Raw genomic sequence first — 25,044 nt, 5'->3', positions numbered from 1 at the left:
CAAGGCTTCTTCAGGTCATACCCAGTATTTTAGGCAAAGCATGATGCTGGAAAACTATAACGGATTGACACAAATGAGATGACCTTGAGAAATTTTAGGGATAAATATTATTCAATTTTTTTCAATTTGTTTTTATTGTGGTAAAATACATATGATGTAAAATTTACCATCTTGATAATTATTAAATGTACAGTTCAATGGTATTAGATACATTCAAAATGTTTGTTGTGCAGCCATCACCACTATCTATCTCTATAACTCTTTTTATTTTGTAAACCTGAAACTCTATACTCATTAAAAACAAAAACAAACAAAACCAAACAAACAAACAAAAACAAAACTCTTCATTCGCCCCTTCCCCTAGCCGCTGGAAATCACCATTCTACTTTCTGTACAATGGCTTTGACTACTCTAAGTATTTTATGTCAGTGAAATCATATAGTACTGTCTTTTTGTGACTGGCCTATTTTATTTAGTATAATGTACTCAAGGTTAATCCATGTTGTAGCATGTGTCAAAATCTCCTTACTTTTTAAGGCTGAATAATATTTCATTGTATATGTGTACAACATTTTGCTTATCCATTTATCAGTTGATGGACACATGGGTTGCTTCCACATTTTAGCTATTGTGAATAATGCTGCATCATACATGGGTATACAAATATCTCTGAGATTCTGCTTCCAATTCTTTTGGATATATACATAGAAGTAGAATTGCTGGATCATATAGTAATTCTATTTTTAACTTTTTGAGAAACCATCATACTGTTTCCACAGAAGTTGTCCCATTTTAGACTTCTACCAATAATGTACCAGGGTTCTAATTTCTTCAAATCTTAACAGCCATCATAATGGATATGAGATAGGATTTCATTATAGTTTTGATTTGCATTTACCTAATGATTGATTATGTTGAGCATCTTTTCATATGCTTATTGTCCATTTGTAATCTTTCTTGGAGAGATGTCTATTCAAATTCTTCACTCATTTTTGCATTGCATTGTTTGGTTTGCTATTTACTGAGTTTCAGGAGTTCTCAATGTCGTCTGGATATTAATCCTTTATCAGATATGATTGCTATATATTTTCTCCCATTCTGTGTGTTCCCTTTTTACTATGTTAATATTGTCTTTTGATGCATTATTTTTTTTAAATGTTACAAAGTTCAATTTGTCTTTTTTTTTTATGTTTTGTGATCTTGGTGTCATATCCAAGAAATCATTGCCAAATCTAATACTGTGAAGCTTTTGCCCTGTTTTCTTCTGAAAGTTTTTTAGTTTTCAGTTTTACATTTAGATCTTTGATCCATTTTCAATTACATTTTGTATATGGTTGAGTAAGGGTCCAACTTCATTCTTTTGCATACGGATATCCAGTTTTAGCAACACCGTTTGTTGGAAAGATTGTCCTTCCGTTGAATGGTCTTGGTACCCTTGTCAAGAATCAGTGAACCATATATAAGAAGGTTTATTTCTGGGCTATCAATTCTATTTCATTGATAATTATGTCTGTCTTTATGCCAGTACCATGCTGCTTGGATTACTGTTGCTTTATAATAAGTGTTGAAGTCAAGAAATGTGAGTCCTCTAGCTTTGTTCTCCTTTTTCAAGATTGTTTTGGCTACTGGGGATCCCTTGAGATTTGATATGAATTTTAGGATGGGTTTTTCTATTTCTGCAAAAAATATTGCTAGGATATTGATAGGGATTGCATTGAATCTGTAGATTTCTTTGGGTGGTATTTACATCTTAACAAAATAAGTCCTCCAATCCATGAACATGGGATGTGTTTCCATTTATTTATGTCTCCTTAATTTCTTTCGGCAATGTTTTATAGTTGTCACTGTACAAATCTTTCATGTTCTTGGTTGATTCCTAAGTGTTTTATTCTTTTTGGTGTTATTATAAATGAAATTGCTTGCATAATTTCCTTTTCAGATTGTTCATTGTTAATGTATAGAAATGCGTCTTATTTTTATGTGTTGACATTGTATCCTGCTACTTTGTAGAATTTATTAGTTCTAACGGGTTTTTTTTTGTAGAATCTTTAGAGTTTTCCACATATATGATCATATCATCTGCAAACAGAGATAATTTTACTTCTTCCTTTTCAATTTGGGTGCCTTGTATTACTTTTTCTTGCCTAATTTCTCTGGTTAAAACTTTTGATGCAATTAACTCATAGTTTTAAAGAAGTTTCATAACTTCATAAATTCTTCATTGCTTATTAAAAGGCTTAGGTTGTTTTGTTTTGGTTTGGTTTGGTTTTTCAGACCTTGTCATTAGTCAAGCACTCTTAAGAGTTGGAGGCAGTGCTAGGGAGTAAAAAAAGTAAAGTATTTCAGATATTGTTCAGAGCCATCAATCAAAGGACACCCTCACATGTGCTCGGGAGAGCTCAAATAAGCAAGAGTTTTCTGCATTGATCTTTTTGACTAAACCCATAAAGTCAACTCATAATCCAGTATAAAGGAGTATTATATTTAAAAACAATTTGTAGAATGAGAATTAACAATCATAGAGTGCATAATCTATGAGTTAGCACTATATAATCTTTAGAAGAATCATGTATGGTTTTATTTACAAAAAAGAAAACTAAAGTTCAAAAACATCGAGTGACTTATAAGTTACAGGGCTAAGATAAAAGCCCAGTTCTGAATCTAGAATCCTTTTCACAGTGCTTATGTATTACTCTTATACTAGCAGGTATTTGTTTGAGAACAACCAAGAAAAGGAAATGACTGAGGTCAAAATAATTTATAAAGTGAATTTAAAATGCTTTTTGTACAACTTTCAAATTTGAGTTTTGGTTGTAAGAACTTTCAGTTCATGAAAAGAAATTGTTCCATACACCACTGCAATAGTACTAATAGCTATTAAATACTAATAGTTATGTCTAGTTATTATTGCTGTAGAACACCCAGTAGCTTCTCTACAGTAAAGGCATTTAACAGGGATGGAGTTCATCAAACTCAGAGTAACTACACAGATATAAAAACTAAAGAATGCAAAAATTAAAATAAGACGTGCTACAGTAATGGGATTGTGTATGATTTCACTTTCTTTTAACAAATAAAAATCACTGCCATGGGCCACAGGCAGCCGATCAGGCAAGTCAGGGTGGCCTTGTGGCCCTGGAAGGAGGGCCCTTCTCCCTCAGCTCTGGGAGCCTTCCCTGGCCCCAGCTGTCAACTCCCCACCCCTCCCACCCCACCACCCACCCACCCACCCCCCCACCCACCCCACCCCCCCACCCCCCGAGCCCAAGGTGGAGTGCAGGGATGGGGCACCAAGCTGGGTCTCAGGATTCTGACCTTCAAGAAAATCCTTCCATGATTGGACAGGACCCCTGGGGTAAACATTACAAACCTTCAACCTATTCACTATTACGTCTTCAAAAATGAATCACCGTTGGAACAAAAGCTAAGAGAATTAAGACAAGAAACACAAGAATGGAACCAAGAGTTCTAGGAAAACCAGAATTTGACATTTCGTAAGGAAACAGAAGAATTTATTTGCTCAAGACTGAAAGTTAAAGGCCTGGAACTGAGAGCCAGATCAGGTCAAAATGCAACATTTGACCAGAAAAAATGGCTGACTTTTACAAGGAATTTTTAAGTAAAAATTTTCAGAAGCACATGTATTATAACAGTGGAGCAGCCATCACTGTGTGCCTCTGCCAGATGCAGGAGGAGGTGCTGAGTTGCACAGCACCTGTGAGGTATTCTTACCAAAAAAATGGAGTGAAATCTAGTGAGACCTCCAAACTCAATACCAGTTCACAGGAAAAAGAGACTGGTAGAAGTATAATTTTGCTATCACCTTCTTCATGGGAAAAGTGACCCTGGAGAGGGTTTGGAACAAGCTTACACCAAACAAAAGAAGACCAGCACTTAGAAGCCTACCCTGAACCACCCACCGATGTCCAAGTTTCCAGGAGAAGCAGCTATTTTGGGAGTTCATTTACAAGGGCTCTAAAAACCTGTTAGGGAACTGAGTCCTACACCTTTTTTATGGGGGCCCCTTGGCTTATGTCAGCACAGGGTGGACTGGAAGAGGAGTCCTGGTAAGCAGGGGGCCATGTGACTCTGTCCCCACTGTGGATTCCAAGCTGGTCCTGGGTCACAGACATGATATCAAATAAAACCCAAGCACTGTGTAAAAATAAATAAGTAAATAAATAAAAGTAATTTGTCGCTATTATCATGGTTATTTTTAATAAATAAACATCAGGGAGAAAAATACTTCTATGGAATTTGCTTGTGAATTGCTCTTCTAGCCTCATTAAAAAAATTATTTTCCTAAGCCTCGGAACTAATTGAATTCTGAATAAACTTACTCCATTACTTGGAATTAATTTTTTGGACTCTTTTTACAATGCAAATCTTTTGGTCTATGCTGAATCAGTAAATTCTGTTTCCCAGGCAACTTTGTGTAAATCAAAGCTGAAGGTCAGACCAAAATTAATGCATTACATTAAAGTAAAATAGGATTGCTTTGCATTTCAATTGACGCTATTTGGTTTTGTGTGGTTAAATGTCCCTACTACCACTGTTTAATTCTAGGTAGCTTGAATCTCTTGTACATTTTATGTATAAAACATTTTATGAAAGAAAAATTACATTTTAAAAATTAAACAGGAGTGAAACACAAGAATTAATCCAGTGATAAATTTTCATCTTCATTAGTAATGAAAGACATTGAAATCCAATTAACAATGAAATGATTTTGCTCACCTATCAAGTAAGCAGATTTAGAAAATAATGCTCAGTACCAGTAACAGTACAGAGAAATGTTTCCTATTTTGGCTCCACATCTCTACGGCCTCCTAATTCAGGTCCTCATTATCTCCTGCTGGAACAATCTCAGTAATTCCCTTCTAAATTGTCTGCCTGATCCCAGTCTTGGATTTCTTAAGTCCAGGCTCCACACTGCAGCTTGATAAATCTATTTAAAATATAATTCTAACCATATCATTGCATGTGTTTCTCAGCCTCTCAGTTTCCAGGGTGGAATAGTTAATGACGTACAGCATCTGTAAAGAAATTGCTAAATGTGTGGTTGCAGTTCAATTTTGCCATGGTTAGTACAGACAATAAAAAACTCACTAAATCTAAGATTTGTTCCTCTGATACCCACAGGAAACCAAATTAGAATTTAATGTTTGCGTAGTAAGCCTGGAATTAGAATAGGGACCTGAGTTGTACAATTCAAATGGTTAAAGGAAACAAGTTTAAAAAGCTTGGATCTTTCACCTCCCTAGCCATTTTCATCAATAGGAGATTCTCTGCCTGGACAGTGCTTCATAGGGATATGTGCAACTTTTCATTTTGGGGTTCCATATCTTGTACTCCAAAAAGAACTTACCTTTCTATTTTTGTAGGGGAGGAAGAACTTTTTCTCTACCCTCTTAGGGTCTCCAACTGGGCCTGACATAAACTGACAGAAGACAGATTAACAGAGAAAAGCATACAAAATTTCATGCATATTTTCATATGTACATGGTACTTAGTCTTCATTGGAAAATTAAAACACAAAAAGCTGTTAAGCCTGGGTGCTTACATACCAGGTTGATTGAACAAAGTACAGTAAAACCTTGGTTTGTGAGCATAATTCATTCCAGAAGCTTGATTGTAATCCAAAGCACTTATAGATCAAAGCCAATGTCAAGAACCATTGGCTCAGCTGTGGTCATGTGATGCTCAGCATCACGTACTACTTGTATTATAAGACATTGCTTATTTTCAAGATAAAATTTATTAGAAATGTTTGCTTTTCTTATGGAACACTCACAGAACAAGTTACTTGTAATCCAAGGTTTTATTGTATAGTAATTATGGAAAACTATCTAAAATATATGGGGAAACTAAAGGAAGATGAGGGTTATTTCAACAAGATTTGTTTGTACAGATTCTTCTCAGCCTTGAGCTCCCTCTCTGGAGATGAGAATTTTCTTTCCCTCCAGGTGCAGGAAAGGGCTGCTTTTGCATGGGAGTTTTCTCTCTTGTTTTCAGGGAGAAAAGGAAAGATCATAGCGCCTTTCTTGCACCTATTGTTTTTCAAGTAACTTTAGCTCAAAATAGTCAATATACCAAGTCAGCATATGTTGGGATGGCAAGTTCTGAAAACCTTCATTTACATTATCTCTCTAAAAAAGGTATAATACCACTGCTTAGGGTTTTATTTATTAAAGTTTAATCACTTCCCAGACTTGCTCCTCAAGATTATTTTGATTAGGGTTGGAGGTATTCCCAAACCCTTTAGTCCTAGAGTCCTATACAGTCCCCAGGTTTTTTACTACAAAGTCACTAATTTAAGCAAATGTTTGAGTACCTATTCTATGCCAAGCACTTTTTGATGTTCTGGAAATAACCTATGACCTAGACAGACACTATTTCTGTTTTTTGAAAAATGCTATAAAAGTAGTTTTCCCAGGGAGCAATCTTACTTTTTCTTATTGTTAAGTTCTTGGGTAGCCTCTCACTGTTGTCACTATTCCCAAAAATAGATCATTGGGAAGTTTATTAAAACTTTAAATAATCATTTTATATAATAAATAATAATTTCCCAATTATCTATCATATATTGGCTTTTCTTAAAATATAGCAGTGAGGATGATCCTAACTTTTCTATTCCTCTTAAATTTAACAGTAGATAACTTTAGATAACATGTGTAGAATAGGCATTGCCGTTAATTCATGTTAAAGAGTTTGAATTAGGGGCATAGAATTTGAAAGTTGTCATTAAATTATTTGCTACATTCACATACTTCTCTCATTCTTCCCTCACTTGACAGTGTTGAACTTTCACCTGAGCCCTGTGTTTTGAGCAGCGATGGTTAAGAAATCCTTGTACCCTTTTGTGTTCCAGGAAATGACTGTCCTCAAAGCACAAACTTGGCCTCACATATTCCGAGATGTCTTCATCCTTCCTCATAACTCCCATATTGCAGATGACTAATTTGTTTACCTACCACTATAAAGCCCCCAGACTCCCCCTTTTTCTTTGAGATATTCGTCATTAATAAATTTTCTCTCTAATGCAATCATTCATATGCAATCGTCTCTTGAACTGTCCAGTAAAATTTGTCTTTTACACACCAAATCATAATGCTCAGTGCTACCTTAACACAAACTTTACTGGGTTTTTATGAGAATTAAATGATTTAGTATTTGTGTAACATTTTAAATGATGTCAGAAATCTAGTATGTGTTCAACAATGTATTATCTGTAATACCTGTATTATCTATTACTATCATCATTATTTAATTGATGTTAATTCCTAATCAATGTTAGCAAAAAACTATTTTTCAAATTGTTAAAGAAAAATTATTCATGATACTTGTTTAAGATAGTAAGGCAGACCTAATTCCAAGTGGACCATTGCAGTGTTATAGGGATAATGCAATGGGTCTCACAGTAGGGGAGAGAGATTGGACTCAACTCCCAATATAGCATGGGCAACTGGGATGGGGGTCATTACTAAGAGGAAACATTAGGGGTAAGAGGGGGTGGGATGGGATTCTGGCTAAACCGACCCAATACGGTTCTCGCTGAAGGCAGGCCACGATGTTCAGACATCACCTGGGGGAATGGTGGCAGATGAGGAGCCCAATTAGATATTGAGGGTGATCAGATATGGAAGATGGGAGATTTTAGTTACACCAACTTATCAAGACTCTTAATAAAAGTGAACAATGCTGAGAGGGTCACTGGAGTCCAAAAGTCAAGCCTAGTTGAAAAAGAGTTCAAGTGAACTCAAGAAGAGTTTGATCAAGGAAAAAAATCTTTGGCATCAGGAAAGGGGTCTGGAAAAAATCTCATCTATATATTGTATTGCTGTGCTGCAGTCTGACCTAAAGTTCCCAGAAGAAGAGCAGGAAAATGTCAAGAGGGGAGGTACAGGGGAAATATCAAAACTGAGAAAAGAAGTGGTATTCTCCTAGATTCCCAATCCTACTTCTAGACAACAGAGTGAGCAATTTCCTTCCAATCTCACCATTTGAAATGTGTATCCTCAGACCAAATCCCCTACCCCTACTTCATAGCATCACAGCTCTCATCTAGCAGAGACCTCTTCCTTCTTCAGTGCCTCCAGCCTAGAACAGTCCATCCTTCCTCTACACCAATATCCTTGACATTCTAAGGTAATTTAACAGCTCCAGTTCCTTTAGTTCATATTTCTTTTTTTCCTTGACTCTATAGACCTCTCATCTCCATTCTATCAGCCAGGCATTTACAGAAACTTTACTTTGATCTTCTCATCACAAGAAATCTGAGAATCTGAGAACCCTCAGATTCTTTAAATCAGAAATCCCTCTCTTGTAACAGAATTTCTTTTTTGAATGTCACATTTACATTTGCATGTTATAGAGGCTAACTTACTTTGTACCTTCATTATGACTTTCAGTTACCTAACCATTCTGTCTTTCTCAAGTTAAAAAGGACCTCCTTGCTTCCCAAGACTCTCTTCAAACTCAATGTGTTCAGGGATATGTTCAGCTTTAGGGAAGAGAAAGTACAACTAAAAGTGGCTGGAATCAGAATTCTTTCAGAGTTGCAAATGTTTAAAAGTAAGCTGAGTGTGGTCATTTAATCTTTGGAGTGGGCAAAGATGTGAAAGATTATCTCCTAAGCAGCTTTGTCCATCTACCTTCATGTAGCAGCATATGAATATGTTCATTCCTTTGTGTGCCAAGACATGGAAATGGATGGGAAGGACTGGCTTAAAGGAATAGAGGTTTACTGTCTCACCTGACATGAATGTTGGGAGAGGCAGTTCCAGAGTGGTGCCATGGTTCCACAATGCCATTGGACACCCAGGCTCTTTCTACTTTCTTGGTCCACCATCCTTATCATACTATCATTTGTCTTCTTAATTGTTGCCTCACAGTACCACATGGCATCAGTTCCTCCAGGCCTCAAAACCACAAACCAGGACAAATAAAAAAAAAAAAAAGAAGAACAAGAAGAACAAGAAGAACAAGAAGAACAAGAAGAAAAGAAAAGGGGGGGGGGGTAGTGACACCAGATCACATCTTATACCTCATTGGCCAGAACCAAGTCACGTGGACACTTTAGTGTCAATAGAGTCTGAGGAATGGAATTTTTAGGTTTTACAGCTGCTGTAATAGAGTCAAATAAGAAAAAGGGGGGGAGGTTGGTGGAATGGGTGTTATGTGAGCCCATCAATCTATAATATCTGACACACCAAGTTTCTAGGGTAATTCTATTTTTAATTTTTTGAGAAACCTCCATACTGACACAGCAAGTTTCTAAGATGGCAATATTTAATATAACCATCTCTAGCGGAAGTTTAATACTCTAGACGTATGGTATCTCACCCAAACCTGAATCTTCCCCAGTGTCTACTTCTAGCCTCTTATTGAACATCAGAATGATGCTGAAGGAAGAATGAGGCTAATACAATTATTCTCACTCTCCAGTTGAAATCTGACCCTTGTTGTAGCTCCAATTTTCAAACACAATCCTAGTTGTGGTTATTGTGGGCTTTCTTTTAAAATGGCCATCCTTTTTCTTCATGAGATTGAAAATAATACCAAATCTGTCTTGTGTCATATCTCATGTCATATATAGGTCAAAATTCCTTTGATGCTATTAATATGAATAGCAAAAGCAGAAAGAGGAGTGGGGCCAGGTCAGGAACCCAGCCAAGTGACAAAAACATCGAGACTAAAGAGAGGGCTGGTGTGAAAATTTAAGCTGAAAGGAAGTGATCAAGATTGTAGCTGTTATTTGGTAACAAGGTAAAGAGGCAGGGCAAGAAGTCAGGAGGGCTTGCACTACACCCAAATAAAGCTATGAGGACTGCATTATACTCTAACCTGGTCTCTTTTGAAGGCTTCTGGCCCTGCCCCCAAGAATATGCCACAGCACTCTGAACTCACCATAGGGCAGATTAATTCAGCTAAATACCTTTGCTATAGTTTCTCCTAAATTTCTATTTCTTTCCTTGGCATTTCACTTTATTTCAGTCCTACATTTCTAACTACTCACAGAATAACCCTACTCAGATGTGTACAATGTGCACAAGAACATTATAGTGATATCTGAAGCAAAATGGAAAATAAAGTCACCTGCACTACTACCCATCCCAGTGGGTTAAATTCCAATTTGTAGGATATAAGCTGTGAAAAGCTTCTTGGATGGATTACCAGGAGGAAGAAAGGTGTAGCGCAACTAAGCTCCACAGAATCTTGACACCTTGGTTTAGATGACTAGGAGCTGAAAAAAATCGCCATTTCAAAGCTGCCAATAGTTTTTTGTTTCAGAAAAACATGATGACATATTTGGGAGAAACAATCCCTTTGTCCTGATTAAACCTATTGAATTTTTTTGTTATGTTAATACAAAGCAAAGACTACAGTTTAAAAAAAAAGAAAAGAAGGGTTTTGTTTAATTATGCAAAAGATTGTTCATTTGGTAGAGAAGAGTTGAATTTCCAGATTTGATTCCCTTGAGTGAATGTCTCCCCTGAGATTAAGACTCCTTTATACCTGAAAAGGGTTGCTTTTTCTTGGGAAGATGTGAGTTGAGGACATTATTGGTAGAAGATAAGGACCTGGGGGCCAGAGGTTGAAGGAACTCTTTATATAAGACACATTGTGAGCCCTGGGCAGGAACAGCAGTTTTCAGCTCCAGATGGTGAAATGTGATACAGAGTTGAGGAGGCAGCCTCCTCTGCCCAGAATCTTTCATCAACTAACACCCCGAGGAATGTCAGCTTTTAGAATCTCAGACCTGGAAACAGCATTCAATGTTTCCTGGTCTTTCTTTGTCTCTCTCTCTGTCTCTCTCTCTGTCTCCTTCTCTGTCTCTCTCTCTCTCCCCTCTCTCTCTGCATCTCTAACTCTGCTATCCCTCCAGTGGTTTCATTATCTCTCGCGGCAAACAGCCATTCTCCATAAGACAAGAAATAGGACCAATGGCATCTGTTTTCACAGACTTTCACAGACTTTCAAAGACTTCTAACTTTAAACTCTTGTTTAAAAGCAAGGCCTTCTTCCTTCCTTGCTATCTCTATCTAGAACAATCCTGATCATGATAATGTGACTCGGATCATATGACTTACCTCACAGAGTGAGAAGTATTCAGACTGACCTGGTTTTAACCACACACCTAGAGATAGAAGCTTTATCACTAGAAGAAGTCAGTGATCTGACTGGTGTACTTGGCAGCTATAAACAGTAGCTACCTCTTGCATTTTGTGAAAAGTTGAGTAAGATTTATTTCCCAACTCTGGGCATATATCCACTGTTTCAGAGCCCCATCTGTACTGCCTTGTACTCTCAGGCAAGCCCTTAAGGAAAGAGAGAACAGACATGTTGTCCAAATGCTGGAACACTAGCCCGAAGAATGGGACCCAAATATTTGTGAATGAAGAAATGAACAAAAATTCTGAATGCATTATTTCTTAGACCTTTCCTACTACCCACTTTGTTCACCTTACTTCTTTCCTTCATGTAATCAGGGTCAGGGAATATAGGGAAGAAGAGTGGTCTTATCTGCCCTGACTCTTAACTGGATATTAGGGGAAGGGGTTTGAGGGATACAATCTGTCTTCAACAACATAAACTTGAACCATTTAATCCCCATAAGTCTGTGAAGTAGGAATATCCAAGATTTTGGATCTTTAAACATGTAAATCAGTCAGCATGAGTGTGATAAATTTAAACTGCTATAGGATCAGAATAGATATTAATATTTATCATTATTATATTTATTGAGAAAAAATTTTCTCATAATTTTATTTAGAAAAATCAAGGAAATTAATTTTTAAAAAGAGGGGAAACAGTTTGACACCATAACAGTAATATAACTGTACTCATTAAAGAATTATTTACAGCAGATTCCTAATTATCATTCAGGACAATAACAATTATGCATTATCATTAATTATGTATCAAATTTACTGGAGTGCCTGGGTGGCTCAGTGGGTTAAACATCTGCCTCTTGGTTTCAACACAGGTCATGAACTCACAGTTTGTGAGTTTGAGCCTCGCATCGGGCTCTGTGCTGACAGCGTGGAGCCTGCTTGGGATTCTGTCTCCCTCTCTCTCTGCCCCTCACCTACTCTCTCTCTCTCTCCCTCTCTCTCAATAAATAAATAAATAAACTTTAAAAATTATGTATCAAATTTACTTTGCAAATTTTTCCAGTTTTATTGAGATGTAATTGACATATACTATTGTATTAAAGGTGTACAATATAATGATTTGCTATATGTATATACAGTTGACCCTTGAACAACACGAATTTGAACTATGGACAGATTTTTTTCGACAAATGACAGTACAGTACTGTAAATGTATTTTCTCTTTCTTAGGATTTTCTTAATGAAATTTTCTTTTTTTCTAGCTTTCTTTATTACAAGAATACAGTATATAATACTTATACAAAATATGTGTTAATCAACTGTTTATGCTATCAGTAAGGCTTCCAGTCAACAATAGGCTATGTGTAGCTAAGCTTGGGAAAGTAAAAAGTTATATGCAGATTTTCAACTATGCAAGGGTTGGGGCACCACATTGTTCAAGGCTCAACAGTATTGCAAAATGATCACAACAATAGTTTAGTTAACATCCATCACCTTACACAGTTACTAGTCTTTTTTCTTGTGATGAGAACTTTTAAGATCTACTACTCTAGTAGCAACTTTCAACTTTCAACTTTCAAATATACAACACAATATTGTTAACTATAATCACCATGCTGCACATTACTTCCCCAAGATTTACTCATCTTATAACTGGAAGCTTATACCTTTTGATCACCTTCATCCACTTTCCCCACCCCTCAAGGAGGATATTGGCCTGTAATTCTCCTTTCTTGGGGTGTCTTTGTCTGGTTTTTGTCCTTGTCCTTTTCTGGTATCCATAATGCTAGCCTCATAAAATGAGCTCAGAAGTGTTTCCTCTTCCTCTGTTTTTTGAAAGAGTTTGATAAGGACTGATATTAATTCTTCTTTCAGTGTTTGGTAGAACTCATCAGCGAAGCCATCTGGTCTTTTTTGGAAGGTGTTTGATTACTGATTCAGTCTTCCTACTAGTAATTGGCCCATTCAGATTTTCTATTTCTTCATGGTTCAGTTCTAGCAGGTTCCATGTTCCTAGGAATTTATCCATTTCTTCCATGCTATCCAACTTGTAGGCATACCATTGTTCATAGTATTCTCATGTCCATTTCATTAAGAACTATTTCTGGAGTTTTATCTTGTTCTTTTGTTTGCAACACATTCCTCTTTTTCTTCATTGGCTCTGTGTTGACATCTGTGGATTACATAAAACAGCCACCTCTCCCAGTCTTCATGGAATACTCTTATGTAAATGATGAACATATTCGTTCAGCTCACCCTGAGCTCTTGGTTGTCTCTCAAACTGCTATGATTGCACAATCCACCTTCTTTTTTTTTTTAACGGCTCCTAGTAGCTGAAGATGTACCAAGATCTGTTGGTGTCCCAAAGGGGAGGATCTCAGTCAGCACCTAGACACTGGCTATTTGGATGCCAAACCCTAGATGAGGTGTCACCATCTTGGACTGGACCCTTTTGCAAATTCTATGTGTTTCTGATGCTTAGTTTTGAAATCTTGGTTGTCAGCATTTGTTGTTAATATTGCATGGTCATCTGCCCATGTATAAAAAAAAAAACAAAACAAAAAACAAAGAAAGCATTGATCAGTATCTCATCATGAATGCCTAATTGTTCTCTAATGTTCCATGTATTTGTATTACCTTGGAAATTTCTTAAGATATCTTACATCTGTGATTTTTTAAAGTATCCAAATAGGCCTCTTTCTGGGAAAACCTGGGAGATGGGTATTTTTGTTTGCTCTCTGTGCTGGGCCCTGGGAGGAGAGCCAGTTACGAACTTTTTCTTTGATTGCTACAATCCTGTGGGTACCCACTAATATAAGTCCCACTGGCCACCAGAGCCAGGTGATTAAGGGATGTGTCCCCTAGGTGGCATCCACAAAAGCCAGGGTGTCAGATGTGTGCATAAGCTTCTTCTAGGTGGACAACGGTCCTGTGGAACAAGCAAGAGGGATGTAGTGATAACACCTTCAGGTCTCCTGGCCTGGGAAGAATCATAGTCACCCCAGATGTGTGCTAACTTAGAATGCTGACCTTTAGACAACAGCTTTTAAAGTATACAAAAAGGCCTCTTTCAGGGACAGGGAAAGACTGGGAGAAAGGGATTTCTGTTTGTTTCTTCTGCAATGAACTCTAGGTAGATAGCCACTGTGAGTCTTTGTGAGGAGGCCGAGAACTATCTCTTTGTTGGCTATATCCCTATGGGTCACATGGATGCGAGCTCCACTGGCTTTCAGAGCGAGGTGTTCTGGGGGACTGTCACCCAGATGGAAGTTTTAAAATTTGGGGCACTAAATGTTGGGTCCAAACCCTTCACTCCACAGGAAGAAGCTGGCAGTTGTAAGTTCCCTCTGGATTGCATGTTGCTATGCCAGGGGTGAGGTTAACAGCCCTTCCTACCCATTTCCACATGGGTATTTTCTTCTTCACCCAATGTGTAGGAGTCACTCAAACGCTTTCTGGATTTTACTGGAAGGAATTGCTTTGTGTGGAGCTATAGATTCAGTATGTCTGTGAAATGAGGTGTCACCACCTTGGACTGGACCCTTTTGCAAATTTTATGTGCTTATGATGCTTAGTACTGAAATATTGGTTGTAGGCATTTGTTGTTCAGATTGCATGGTTATCTGCCCATGTATTTAAAACGAAACCAAAGAAAGCATTGGTCAGTATCTCATCATGAGTGTCTGACTGTTCTCTAATGTTCCATGTATTTGTTTTACCTTGGAAATTTCTTAAGATGTCTTACATCTGTGATAAGGTAATCGTAGGTTGAAAATTGACACTATGACTATTGAGAACTCTTGATGGAGACAAGAAAAACATTCCTTCAAACCAGTAGGTTTTATGGCTATCAGATACAACACTTTCTCTTTAGAGCAAATACTTTGAAATGACCACTTTACCATCCAAAATGTAATTATTTGGTGATATAACCGACAAATAATTTTGGCCAAAAAAAGGGCTATATAAGCCCTATCTATAATACAGAAGAGAAATAAAATGAATTTCATTTAAAATAAAATTACACATATATTGTTATAAATGTATGAGCACAACTTTATTTACTTAATATGGCTCTCCCTTTGAAAGTCAGCTCTATGAAGGCAAAAGAATCTATTCTGTTCACTGATATATTCTCACGTGCATAAAGTGGTGCCGGACATATGGAACATGTCACAATAAATGTTGAATAAATGTGACATTTAGGAATGCTTTTGTTTACAAATAAAACAATTAACAGTAGATTAAAGCCTAAATACATTTATTGTTTATATTATAGGAAAACCTGGTTCATGCCACAGATTCTCTGCATTGTCATTATCAAGGTGCCAATGATATCTTCCCCTATTTTAGCAAGTTGGTTGCTGTAGCTGCAAACATTATGTCTTTATACAATAGGAAGCAGAAGAAATTATAACAGAAGAAGAATATCTTCTTACTTGTTTTTTTTTTTTTTTTTTCAGGATGCTAACTGTTTCCCAAATGTCTACAGTGGACTTCTTCTGAGGTCTCATTGGCCAGAATGGCTTCACACTGTCATTTCTACATAAATTACTGGCAAAAGGGAATGAATAACATAATAAGCATATATACCAATCAAGGTTTATGCCAGGGATTGGACACAATGCCATCTAAACAAAATTGGATATTTTTTAACAAAGAATTAGGAGACATGATGTCTTTCTACCTGATAGTTCAATAAATATTCTTAATTATAAATTTATGATAAATAATAAGGTTACCTTTTATAATTATAATAAATTTACCTTTCTATAGTAAGCATTATAATAAGGTTACCTTTTTAAAAATTTTAATTCTAGTATAATTAGCCTACAGTGTTGTATTAATTTCAAATGTACAATACAGTGATTCAACAATTCTATACAATACTCAGTGCTCATCATGATAAGTGTACTCTTAATCCCCTTTACTTATTACACCCATTCCCCCACCCATCTCCCCTTTGGTAACTACCTGTTTGTTCTCTATATTTTAAGACTTCGTTTTTTTATTTCTCTTTTTTTCTTTATTCATTTGTTTTGTTTCTTAAATTTCACATACAAGTGAAATCATATGGTATTTGTCTTTTCCTGACTTGCGTATTTCACTGACATCCATGTTGTTGCAAATGGCAAAATTTCAAATTTCATTCTTTTTTGTGGCTGAGTAATATTCCACTGTATATGTATACCACTTCTTCTTAATCCATTTATGTATCAGTGGAAACCTGGGCTGCTTTCATATATTGACTATTGTAAATAATGCTGCAATAAACATAGGGGTGCATATATCCCTTCAAATTATTGTTTTCATATTCTTTGAGTAAATACCCCATAGTGCGATTACTGGATCATGTGGTAGTTTTCTATTTTAATTTTCTGAGAAACTTCCATACTGTCTTCCACAGTGGCTATGCCAGTTTGCATTCCTACCAACAATAAATGAGGTTCTTTTTTCTCCACATCCTTAGTAACACTTGTTACTTGAGTATTAGATTTTAGCCATTCTGACAGGTGTGAGATGATATCTCATTGTGGTTTTGATTTGCATTTCCCGGATGATGAACGATGTTGAGCATCTTTTCATGTGTCTGTTGGACATCTGTATGTCTTCTTTGGAGAAATGTCTGTTCATGTCTTCTGCCCATTTTTAAATTGGATTATTTGGGGTTTTTTTGGTATTGAGTTGTATAAGTTCTTAATATATTTTGGATACTAACCCTTAATCAGATATGCCCTTTGCATATCTCCCATTCAGTAGAATGTCTTTTAGTTTTGTCGGTGGTTCCCTTTGCTGTGTAGAAGTTTCTATTTTGATGTAGTCCCAATAGATTGTTTTTGCTTTTGTTTCCCATGCCTCAAGAGACAGATCTAAAAAAAAATGTTCTATGGCTGATATCGAAGAAATTACTACCTATGCTCTCTTCTAGGATTTTTATGGTTTCAGATCTCACATTTAGATCTTTATTCAAGTTTGAGTTTACTTTTGTGTATGGTAAAAGAAAGTGGTCCAGTTTCATTCTTTTGCATGTAGCTGTCCAGTTTTCCCAACACCACATGTTGAAGAGACTATCTTTCCCATTGGATATTCTTGCCTCATTGTCAAAGTTTAATTGACCATATTAATGGGTTTACTCCTGGGCTATTTATTATGGTCCATTGATCTATATGTTTCCTTCCTTCTTTCTTTCTTTCTTTCTTTCTTTCTTTCTTTTCTTTTCTTTTCTTTTCTTTTTTTTTTTTTTTTTGCCTGTACCATACTATTTTGATTACTACAGCTTTGTAATATAACTTGAAAGTCTGGGATTTTGATACCTCCAGTTCTGCTTTTCTTTTTCAAGATTGCTTTGACTATTCAGGGTTTTTTGTGGTTTCATACAAATATTAGGGTTGTTTGTTCTAGTTCTGTGAAAAATACTATTGGTATTTTGATAGTGATTGCATTAAATATGCAGGTTGCTTTGGGTAGTATAGACATTTTAACAATATTAGTTCTTCCAATTCATGAGCATGGAATGTCTTTCCATTTGTTTGTGTCGTCTTCAGTTTCTTTCATCAATTTTACAGTTTTCAGAGTATAGTTTGTTAATTTTTGTTAAGTTTATTCCTAGGTATTTTATTATTTTTGGTGTAGTTGTAAATGGAATTGTTTTCACAATTTCTCTTTTTGCTGCTTCATTATTAGTGTACAGAAATCCTATGACTTTCTGTATATTGATTTTGTATTCTATATCTTTATTGAACTCATTTATCAGTTCTAGTAGCTTTTGGTGGAGTCATTAGGGGTTTTTATATACACTATCATGTCATCTGCAAATTAATAAGGTTACCTTTTAAATTTTAATGCAACTGAATAGGAAAAAAAAATTCCAGACTGATGGTGTATCACTTAATGTTGCTTTTAGCTGAATGAAACAGAAACAAGACTAAAATGGATTACCAAAAATGGTTTTTTTGCTGTTGTTTTTGCTGCATTTTTTGTTGTTGTTGTTGTTGTTGTTTTAGTAACAAGAATTCCCAAAATAGGCAGTCTCAAAAACTGATAAAATGGTTTTATGATGTCACCAGAAACTCAAGCTTTATTCTGCCAGACCTCATGCAACTTTCTTTCTTTGGACCATAAAATGTCTGTTGTTCTCCTAGCATGTTTTTACTCTATGCAGGAAAAAGAGGGAGAAAAAGGGAAAAACGCAGAAGATGATTGCCAGGCAAGTTGGCCACCTTTCAAACAGTGTCTACTAAGTGATTTTTGCTTCTATCTTCTTGGCTAGAACTGGTTCACAGGTCCACCACTGTCTGGGGAGATAAGTATTTGCACTTGATTCAAACAAAAATTTGGATCTGTTATTAACAAATAAGGGGGAGAATGAATATTTTGCAGGCAACTACTCGTGTCTTGTATTTTGGTCACAAAATATTTTCACAATGGCTGCCTTTGAGTGGTGAAATTATAGATGAGTCCTATACCTTTTGTATTGCCTGAATTGTTTTCAACATGGTGTTGTTTTCTTTTAACTGGAAAAGAAAACACAACAAAGCTATATTCATTCTGAAGGAGAAAACAGAAAGTTTGAAGATTTTTTTTTTGCAGGCTGTACCAAAATATCCCTGACATTAAAATGTCTGTTTCAAATAATCATGTCAAAATAGTCTTACTTGCCCCTCTCATGGAGAGTCATGGCTTTGGAAGTTATTCCTCATGACCTCCATTATTTGCTACAAATAAAGTTTACTTTACATGATAAATAAAATAAAATATTAATTTAAAAACAAAATACTTTTACTGAATATATAACTTTGGTTATACTCTTTGAATCTTAGTTAACTTATCCATAAAATAAAGACACTACAGTCAACTCTCAAAGTTATTGTAAATTTTAAATTAAATAATGTATACAAAATAGGGGCACCTGGGTGGCTCAGTCGGTTGAGCGTCCAACTTCGGCTCAGGTCATGATCTCGCAGTTTGTGAGTTTGAGCCCCGCATGGGGCTCTGGGCTGACAGCTTGGAGCCTGGAGCCTGCTTCAGATTCTGTGTCTCCTTCTCTCTCTCTGCCCCTCCTCGACTTGTCCTCTGTCTCTCTATGTCTATCAAAAATAAATAAAATGTAATAAAAAACTTTAATAAAATAATTAATGTATACAAAATATATAGCATAGTTGTTACCAAATGACAGCTTTTATTTATTAGTGCTTGCATAAATGGTAGATAATATAAAATAATCCTTTTAATTAACTATATAATTTATGTATTTTACTTAGCTATATCTTTTACATTAGCTCATTTCTACTGGGCATTTACTAGGTAACAGGAACCATGCTAAGTGTCTTGCCTATATTAAATCATTTAAACCTCAAAATGACTCATGAAGTAGGTAGGATTATTATTTATTTTACAGACAAAAAAAAAAAAACCCTGCAGCTTAGAGAAGTTAAGGAAATTGTCCAGGGTTATATAGCTAGGATATGGCAAAACTAACATTTTGATCCAGGAGGTATGACACAAAGTGTTCATCCTTAAATAGTCTACCAAAACACAAATCTAAAATGCCTCAATTTAAAAATTATAAAAACATCATTAGCCTGGTTATAAATCAATTCTTCTGAGATATTACTCGTTATTTTAATTTCTGAATCTAGCAAAAAGAACTGTAGAATCAGCTGAATACATTTTGAATAATATTCAAAAATGTAAAACTTGTCATTGCAATTTTTCCTCATGATATCACCCTGGTTGAAAGTGCTGTATTGAATAATTTCTGAAAATTCTACTATAAATTCTCAGCTAAATATATCAAAATGTAAAATTTTCAAGATAATTCATGTACTGGTTTACAGTTTGGCTACATCAATCTGGAAAACTAACAACACTGTGAAAAAGAATCAGCAATCTGTAACAAAGAGTAATAAATATAGATATTCTTTCTCAGATATTTTACTTACATAACTGATGTATTAACTGCCAAAAAGAGTCCACTCATAAGTATGAAATTAATAAAATGAGAAGAGAATAATGGATTATTATATTTAAAAATACTAAGTGAAATCACTATATAAACAATTTACAAATTATCTTAGCTGAATCTAAAAGGACTATGTTAATTAGCAAAATACATTGGTAAAAAAAATTTAGACAATTTTTTAGTATTACCACTACAAGGCTAACTGCATTTACCAACACAAATAAATTAAGTTCAGTAAAAGTTAATGAGTGCCGAATATCTTCTTGCTGATTACCAGAAAAGGCAGAAGAGTCTAAGAAATGATTTTTTAACGTGCTTATGAAGCACAGAGGTTCACAGAAGAAGAAAGGATTTTACGTGGAGCTCAGTCAGAAAAGCTTCAGATAGAATATAACAGAATGCATCTTTAAAAGATAAATAGAAAACTTCTTTGGATGATTTCAACGAAGAAAAGCATTCCAGGCAGAAGGACTAATATGAGCAAAAGCAGAGTGTATAAAACAGTAGGGTAGTTTGAGTAATTGCATGCTTTTCAACACTCCTGAACATGAAGTTTTAGTAAAGTAATATGAGATTTAATGATAAAGCAGGTGATTAATGGAGGATCTTATCTGCCCTAATTGTAGTTTGAGCTTTATCCAAGCTCACTGGGGAGACATTGAAAGATTTATATCAATGAGGTAATATGGTTATCTGGAGTTTTAAATCAATCACTTTCATCACTTGCATGAAGACTCTTGTATCATGAAACATCTCTCTTTGCTTCTAAAACCATATCTTGCATTAAAAACTGTATTGAAGGGAGCCTGAGTGGCTCAGTCAGTTGAGGATCTGACTCTTGGTTTCAGCTCAGGTCATGATCTCATGGTTCGTGGGTTCGAGCCCTGCATCAGGCTCCGTGCTGACAGTGTGGGGCTTGCTTGAGATTCTCTCTCCCTCTCTCTCTGCCCCTCCCACTCCTTTCTCTCTCGCTCTCTCTCAAAATAAATAAACTTAAAATAAAACTGTTTTGATATTAGTATATCTATACCAGTTTTACTTTGGTTAGAGTTTGAATGGTCTGGAATTTTTAATTCTTTAAATTTTATGCATCCTTTTATTTAAAATGTTTCCTTTGAACATATAGGAAAGAACTTCTCCCCCTTTGACAATAGTCTTTATTGAGACTATTTAGAATATTAACCCATTTATATTTAATACAATTTTACTAATAAAACTATTTGCTTTCTAATTGTCCCATCTGTTTTATATTCCTTTTTTTTTCACTCTTTTGAATTAGTCAAATAATTTTTACCGTTCATTCTCCTTTTCTCCACCATTAGCTTATTAGTACAAACATTTTAACTTTTATTTTAGGAGTTGCTCTAGAGCAAGGTTTCTCAACCATGTTATGACTAACATTTGCATTGAATAATTCTTTATGGGGAAGGTGATGTGCTGTTCTGTGTTTATTGTAGGATGTTTAGCAGCATACATAACTTCTACCCACTACATACCAAGAATACCAATGACCCTCTTACAAACAAGACAATCAAATGTTGTTTTCAGACATTGTCAAATATCTCCTGTGGGGCAAAATCTCTCCTCACAAGAACCACTGCTCTAGACCCAGACTGTCCAATATGTTAGCTAGTGGCCACATGTGAGCATGTGAAATGATCAACAAAATTGATGAACCTCTAGCCAGACTCATTTGAAAAAAAAGAGAAAGAGAGAAAGAACCCAAATATTCTTTTTCTTTTCTTTTTTCTTTTTCATGTTTTTTTTTTTTTTGTATCTCCTTTATGCGTAAGGTTAGGTTGTTTGAGATTTTTTCCTATTCATTGATGTAGGCCTCTATTGCTATAATTTCCTCTTAAAACAGCTTTTGCTGAATCCCAAAGATTCTGCACTGTTGTGTTTTCATTTTCATTTTCATTTTTCTCCACATAATTTTTGATTTCTTCTTTGATTTCTTGGTTGACCCATTCATTGTTTAGTAGCATGTTATTTAACCTCCATGTACTTGTGGTCTTTCCAGATTTTTTTCTTGTGATTTATTTCTAGTTTCATAACGTTGTGGTCAGAAAAGATTCATGGTTTGACTTCACTCTTTTTGAATTTGTGGCCTAATATGTGATCTATTCTGGAAAGTATTCCCTGTGTGCCTGGGAAAACAAAATGTATATTCTCTTCTTTTAGGATGGAATGCTCTGAATTTATGTGTTAGATCTATCTGGTCTAGTGTGTCATTGAAAGTCACTGTTTCCTTGTTGATTTTCTATTTGGATGATCTGTCCAATGATGTAAGTGGGGTGTTATAGCCCCTACTGTTACTGTATTACTATTGATTAATTTCTTTGTTATTAACTGTTTTATGTATGTGGGTGTTTCATGTTGGGTGCATAAATATCTACAAGTGTTATACTTTCTTGTTGGATTGTCCCCTTTATTGTTATATAGTGTCCTTTTTCATCTCTTTTTTACAGTTTTTGTGTTAGTCTATTTTGTCCTATGTAAGTATTGTTACTCTGGCCTTCTTTTGACATCCATTTGCATGACAATGTTTTTCCATCCCCTCACTTTCAATCTGCAGGTGTCTTTAGGTCTGCAATGAGTCTCTTATAGGCAGCATATAGATGAGTCTTTTTTTTGTTTGTTTGTTTTTTAATCCATTCTGTCTCCCTATGTCTTTTGATTGGAGCCCTTATTCCATTTACATTTAAAGTAATCATTGATAAGTATGTATTTATTGTCATTTTGTTACTTGTTTTGTGGTTGTTTTTGTAGTTCTTCCATGATTGTTTCTTCTCTTGCTCTCTTCTCTCATGGTTTGCTGGCTTACTTTAGTGATATACTTCGATTCCTTTTTCTTTATTTTTTGCATATCTATTACTAGTTTTTGATTTGTGGTTACTATTAGGTTCGTATTTAACATCTTCTGTGTATAGCAATCTATATTGAGTTGATGGTCACTTAAGTTTGAGTCTGTTCTGTACTCCTCTGTCTCCACATTTTAGGTGTATGCTGTCATACTTTACACCCTTTTATTTTGCGAGTCCTCACACTGATTTTTACAGATATACTTATTTTACTGCCTCTGTGCTTTGTATTTTTCTTACTCTTATAATTTTTCCTTTCCACTCAGAGTGCCCTTTAACATTTCTTGTAGGGCTGGTCTCACGATCATGAACTACTTTAGCTTTTGTTGGTCTGGGAAATTCTATCTCTCCTTCTATTCTTAGTGATAGCTTTGCTCGATAGAGTATTGTTGGCTACAGACTTTTTTTTTCTTTAAGCACTTTGAACATATCATGCCACTCCCTTCTGGCCTGCAATGATTCTGCTGAAAAACTTGTGATAGCCTAATGGGGGTTTCCTTCATATGTAATTGTCTTCTTTTCTTGTGCTGCTTATAAAATTCTCTCTTTATCACAACTTTTTGCCATTTTAATTACGATGTGACTTGGTGTGGACCTCCTTGGTTGATTTTGTTGGGGAATCTCTGCCTTCTTTATCTGGATATTTGTTCCCTTTCTCAGATTCAGGAAATTTTCAGCTATTATTTCTTCAAATACATCTCTGCCCCCTTTTATCTCTCTTTTTCTGGGATTCCGACAATGAGAAATGTTATTACACTTGATAGAGTCACTGAGTTCCTTCAGTCTATTATCATTTTGCACATTTTTTTTTCTCACCTGCTCAGCTTGATTACTTTCCAATACTGTCTTCTCTGAGTTTCTATTTCATTCTTCTCTTTCTATAGCCTGCTGTTTATTTCATTAGTTATTTGTAATTTCATCTATTGTGTTCTTCATCTCTGATTGGCTCTTTTCTATGGCTTCTGTCTCTTTAGTAAGGGTCTCACTGATGTCCTCCACTGTTTTCTCAAATCCAGCCAGTGCCTTTATTATCATTACTTTAAATTCTCTATCAGACATATTACTTATATATGTTTCACTTTGGTATCTTGCTGTGATTTTGTCCATTTCTTTCATTTAGAACATATTCCTCTCTCTCCTCAATTTATCTGCCTCTCTATTTCTGTGTGTCAAGGAGGTGAGCTACATCTCCTGCACTTAAAAGAAATGGCCTCATGAAGAAAAGTTCCTATAGTACCCTGCAGTGAGGTTTCCCTGGTTCACCAGTATCTGGCACTTCAGGGATGTCCGCTATGTGTGTTCTGTGTGCCCAGCTGTTGTGCCCTTTTCCTGTTGGCTACCTTTTCCTTCAGTTCCATTATCTGCAGAGGCTTTCTTTGCTCATGTGGGCAATGTTTGCTCCCCAGCCACGGTGGGGCACACAGTTGTAACAACGTGTGCCCCGTCTACTTGCAAAATGAGACCTGCTGCCACCCACTGGGACCAAGGCCCCACAAAGCATGCTGGTCAGGAGATGGGAGACACAGTGTTAGGAAGGTTTGTGCCAGCCTTCTGGGGGTAGGGATCCACAGTGCCCAGACTGAGGCAAATGTGACTAGGAAGGGTGGATTCCCTAAAGCACAGGGGGACAGGGCTTGGTGTAAGCAAGTTTGGTAGTGAATGTGTGCTGGTTCCCACTGGTTGCCATCTGTTTTAGCTGGGTAGCAAGGGAGGTACAAGATGCCTGCCAGCTTCTTTGTTCCTGGAGAAGTCCCTCTGGGAACCCTGCCCCTTCTGGGATATACTCTGAAATGCTAGGTAACTCTCCCTCCCATTTACCCCAGGCATTTTACACACTGCAGATTCTATGTTGTAACTCCTTGTGCTGTTTGTTGTACTGTCTCTTTAAGGGCAGGGACTCGGCTTCCTGTCTGCTCTAGGTTTTCCCAGAGCCGAGCCCTCAGATTTTTAAAATTCCAGCCTTTAAGTCTTTTAAGACTTGGTTGTAAGAATTCGGCCCCTCTAGTGTACAAAACCAAATGTTATGAGGATTTGTCTTCCCCATGCAGACTCCCTGGTGTGACAGTCTCTTTCTTGCCCTTCATGCCCATGGCTTCCTAACCAC

The 25,044-nt window shown here is 36.0% G+C and overlaps 1 long non-coding RNA gene across 1 annotated transcript in view; it reads left to right on the top strand.

The window, feature by feature from the left end:
- The window catches only part of LOC109247091 (uncharacterized), a 30,009-nt gene extending 22,963 nt beyond the window's left edge, over positions 1-7,046 (top strand). Inside the window, exon 3 of the long non-coding RNA XR_002071571.2 lies at positions 6,872-7,046. This is a non-coding gene — a long non-coding RNA (uncharacterized LOC109247091). The remainder of the gene's footprint in view (positions 1-6,871) is intronic.
- Positions 7,047-25,044: the final 17,998 nt, after the last annotated feature.

Source organism: Panthera pardus, unplaced genomic scaffold (assembly GCF_024362965.1).
Source record: "Panthera pardus isolate Hobbes unplaced genomic scaffold, ASM2436296v1 HiC_scaffold_13, whole genome shotgun sequence".
NCBI classification, from domain to species: Eukaryota; Metazoa; Chordata; class Mammalia; order Carnivora; family Felidae; genus Panthera; species Panthera pardus.
This window is presented reverse-complemented; position numbering and strand designations above follow the sequence as displayed.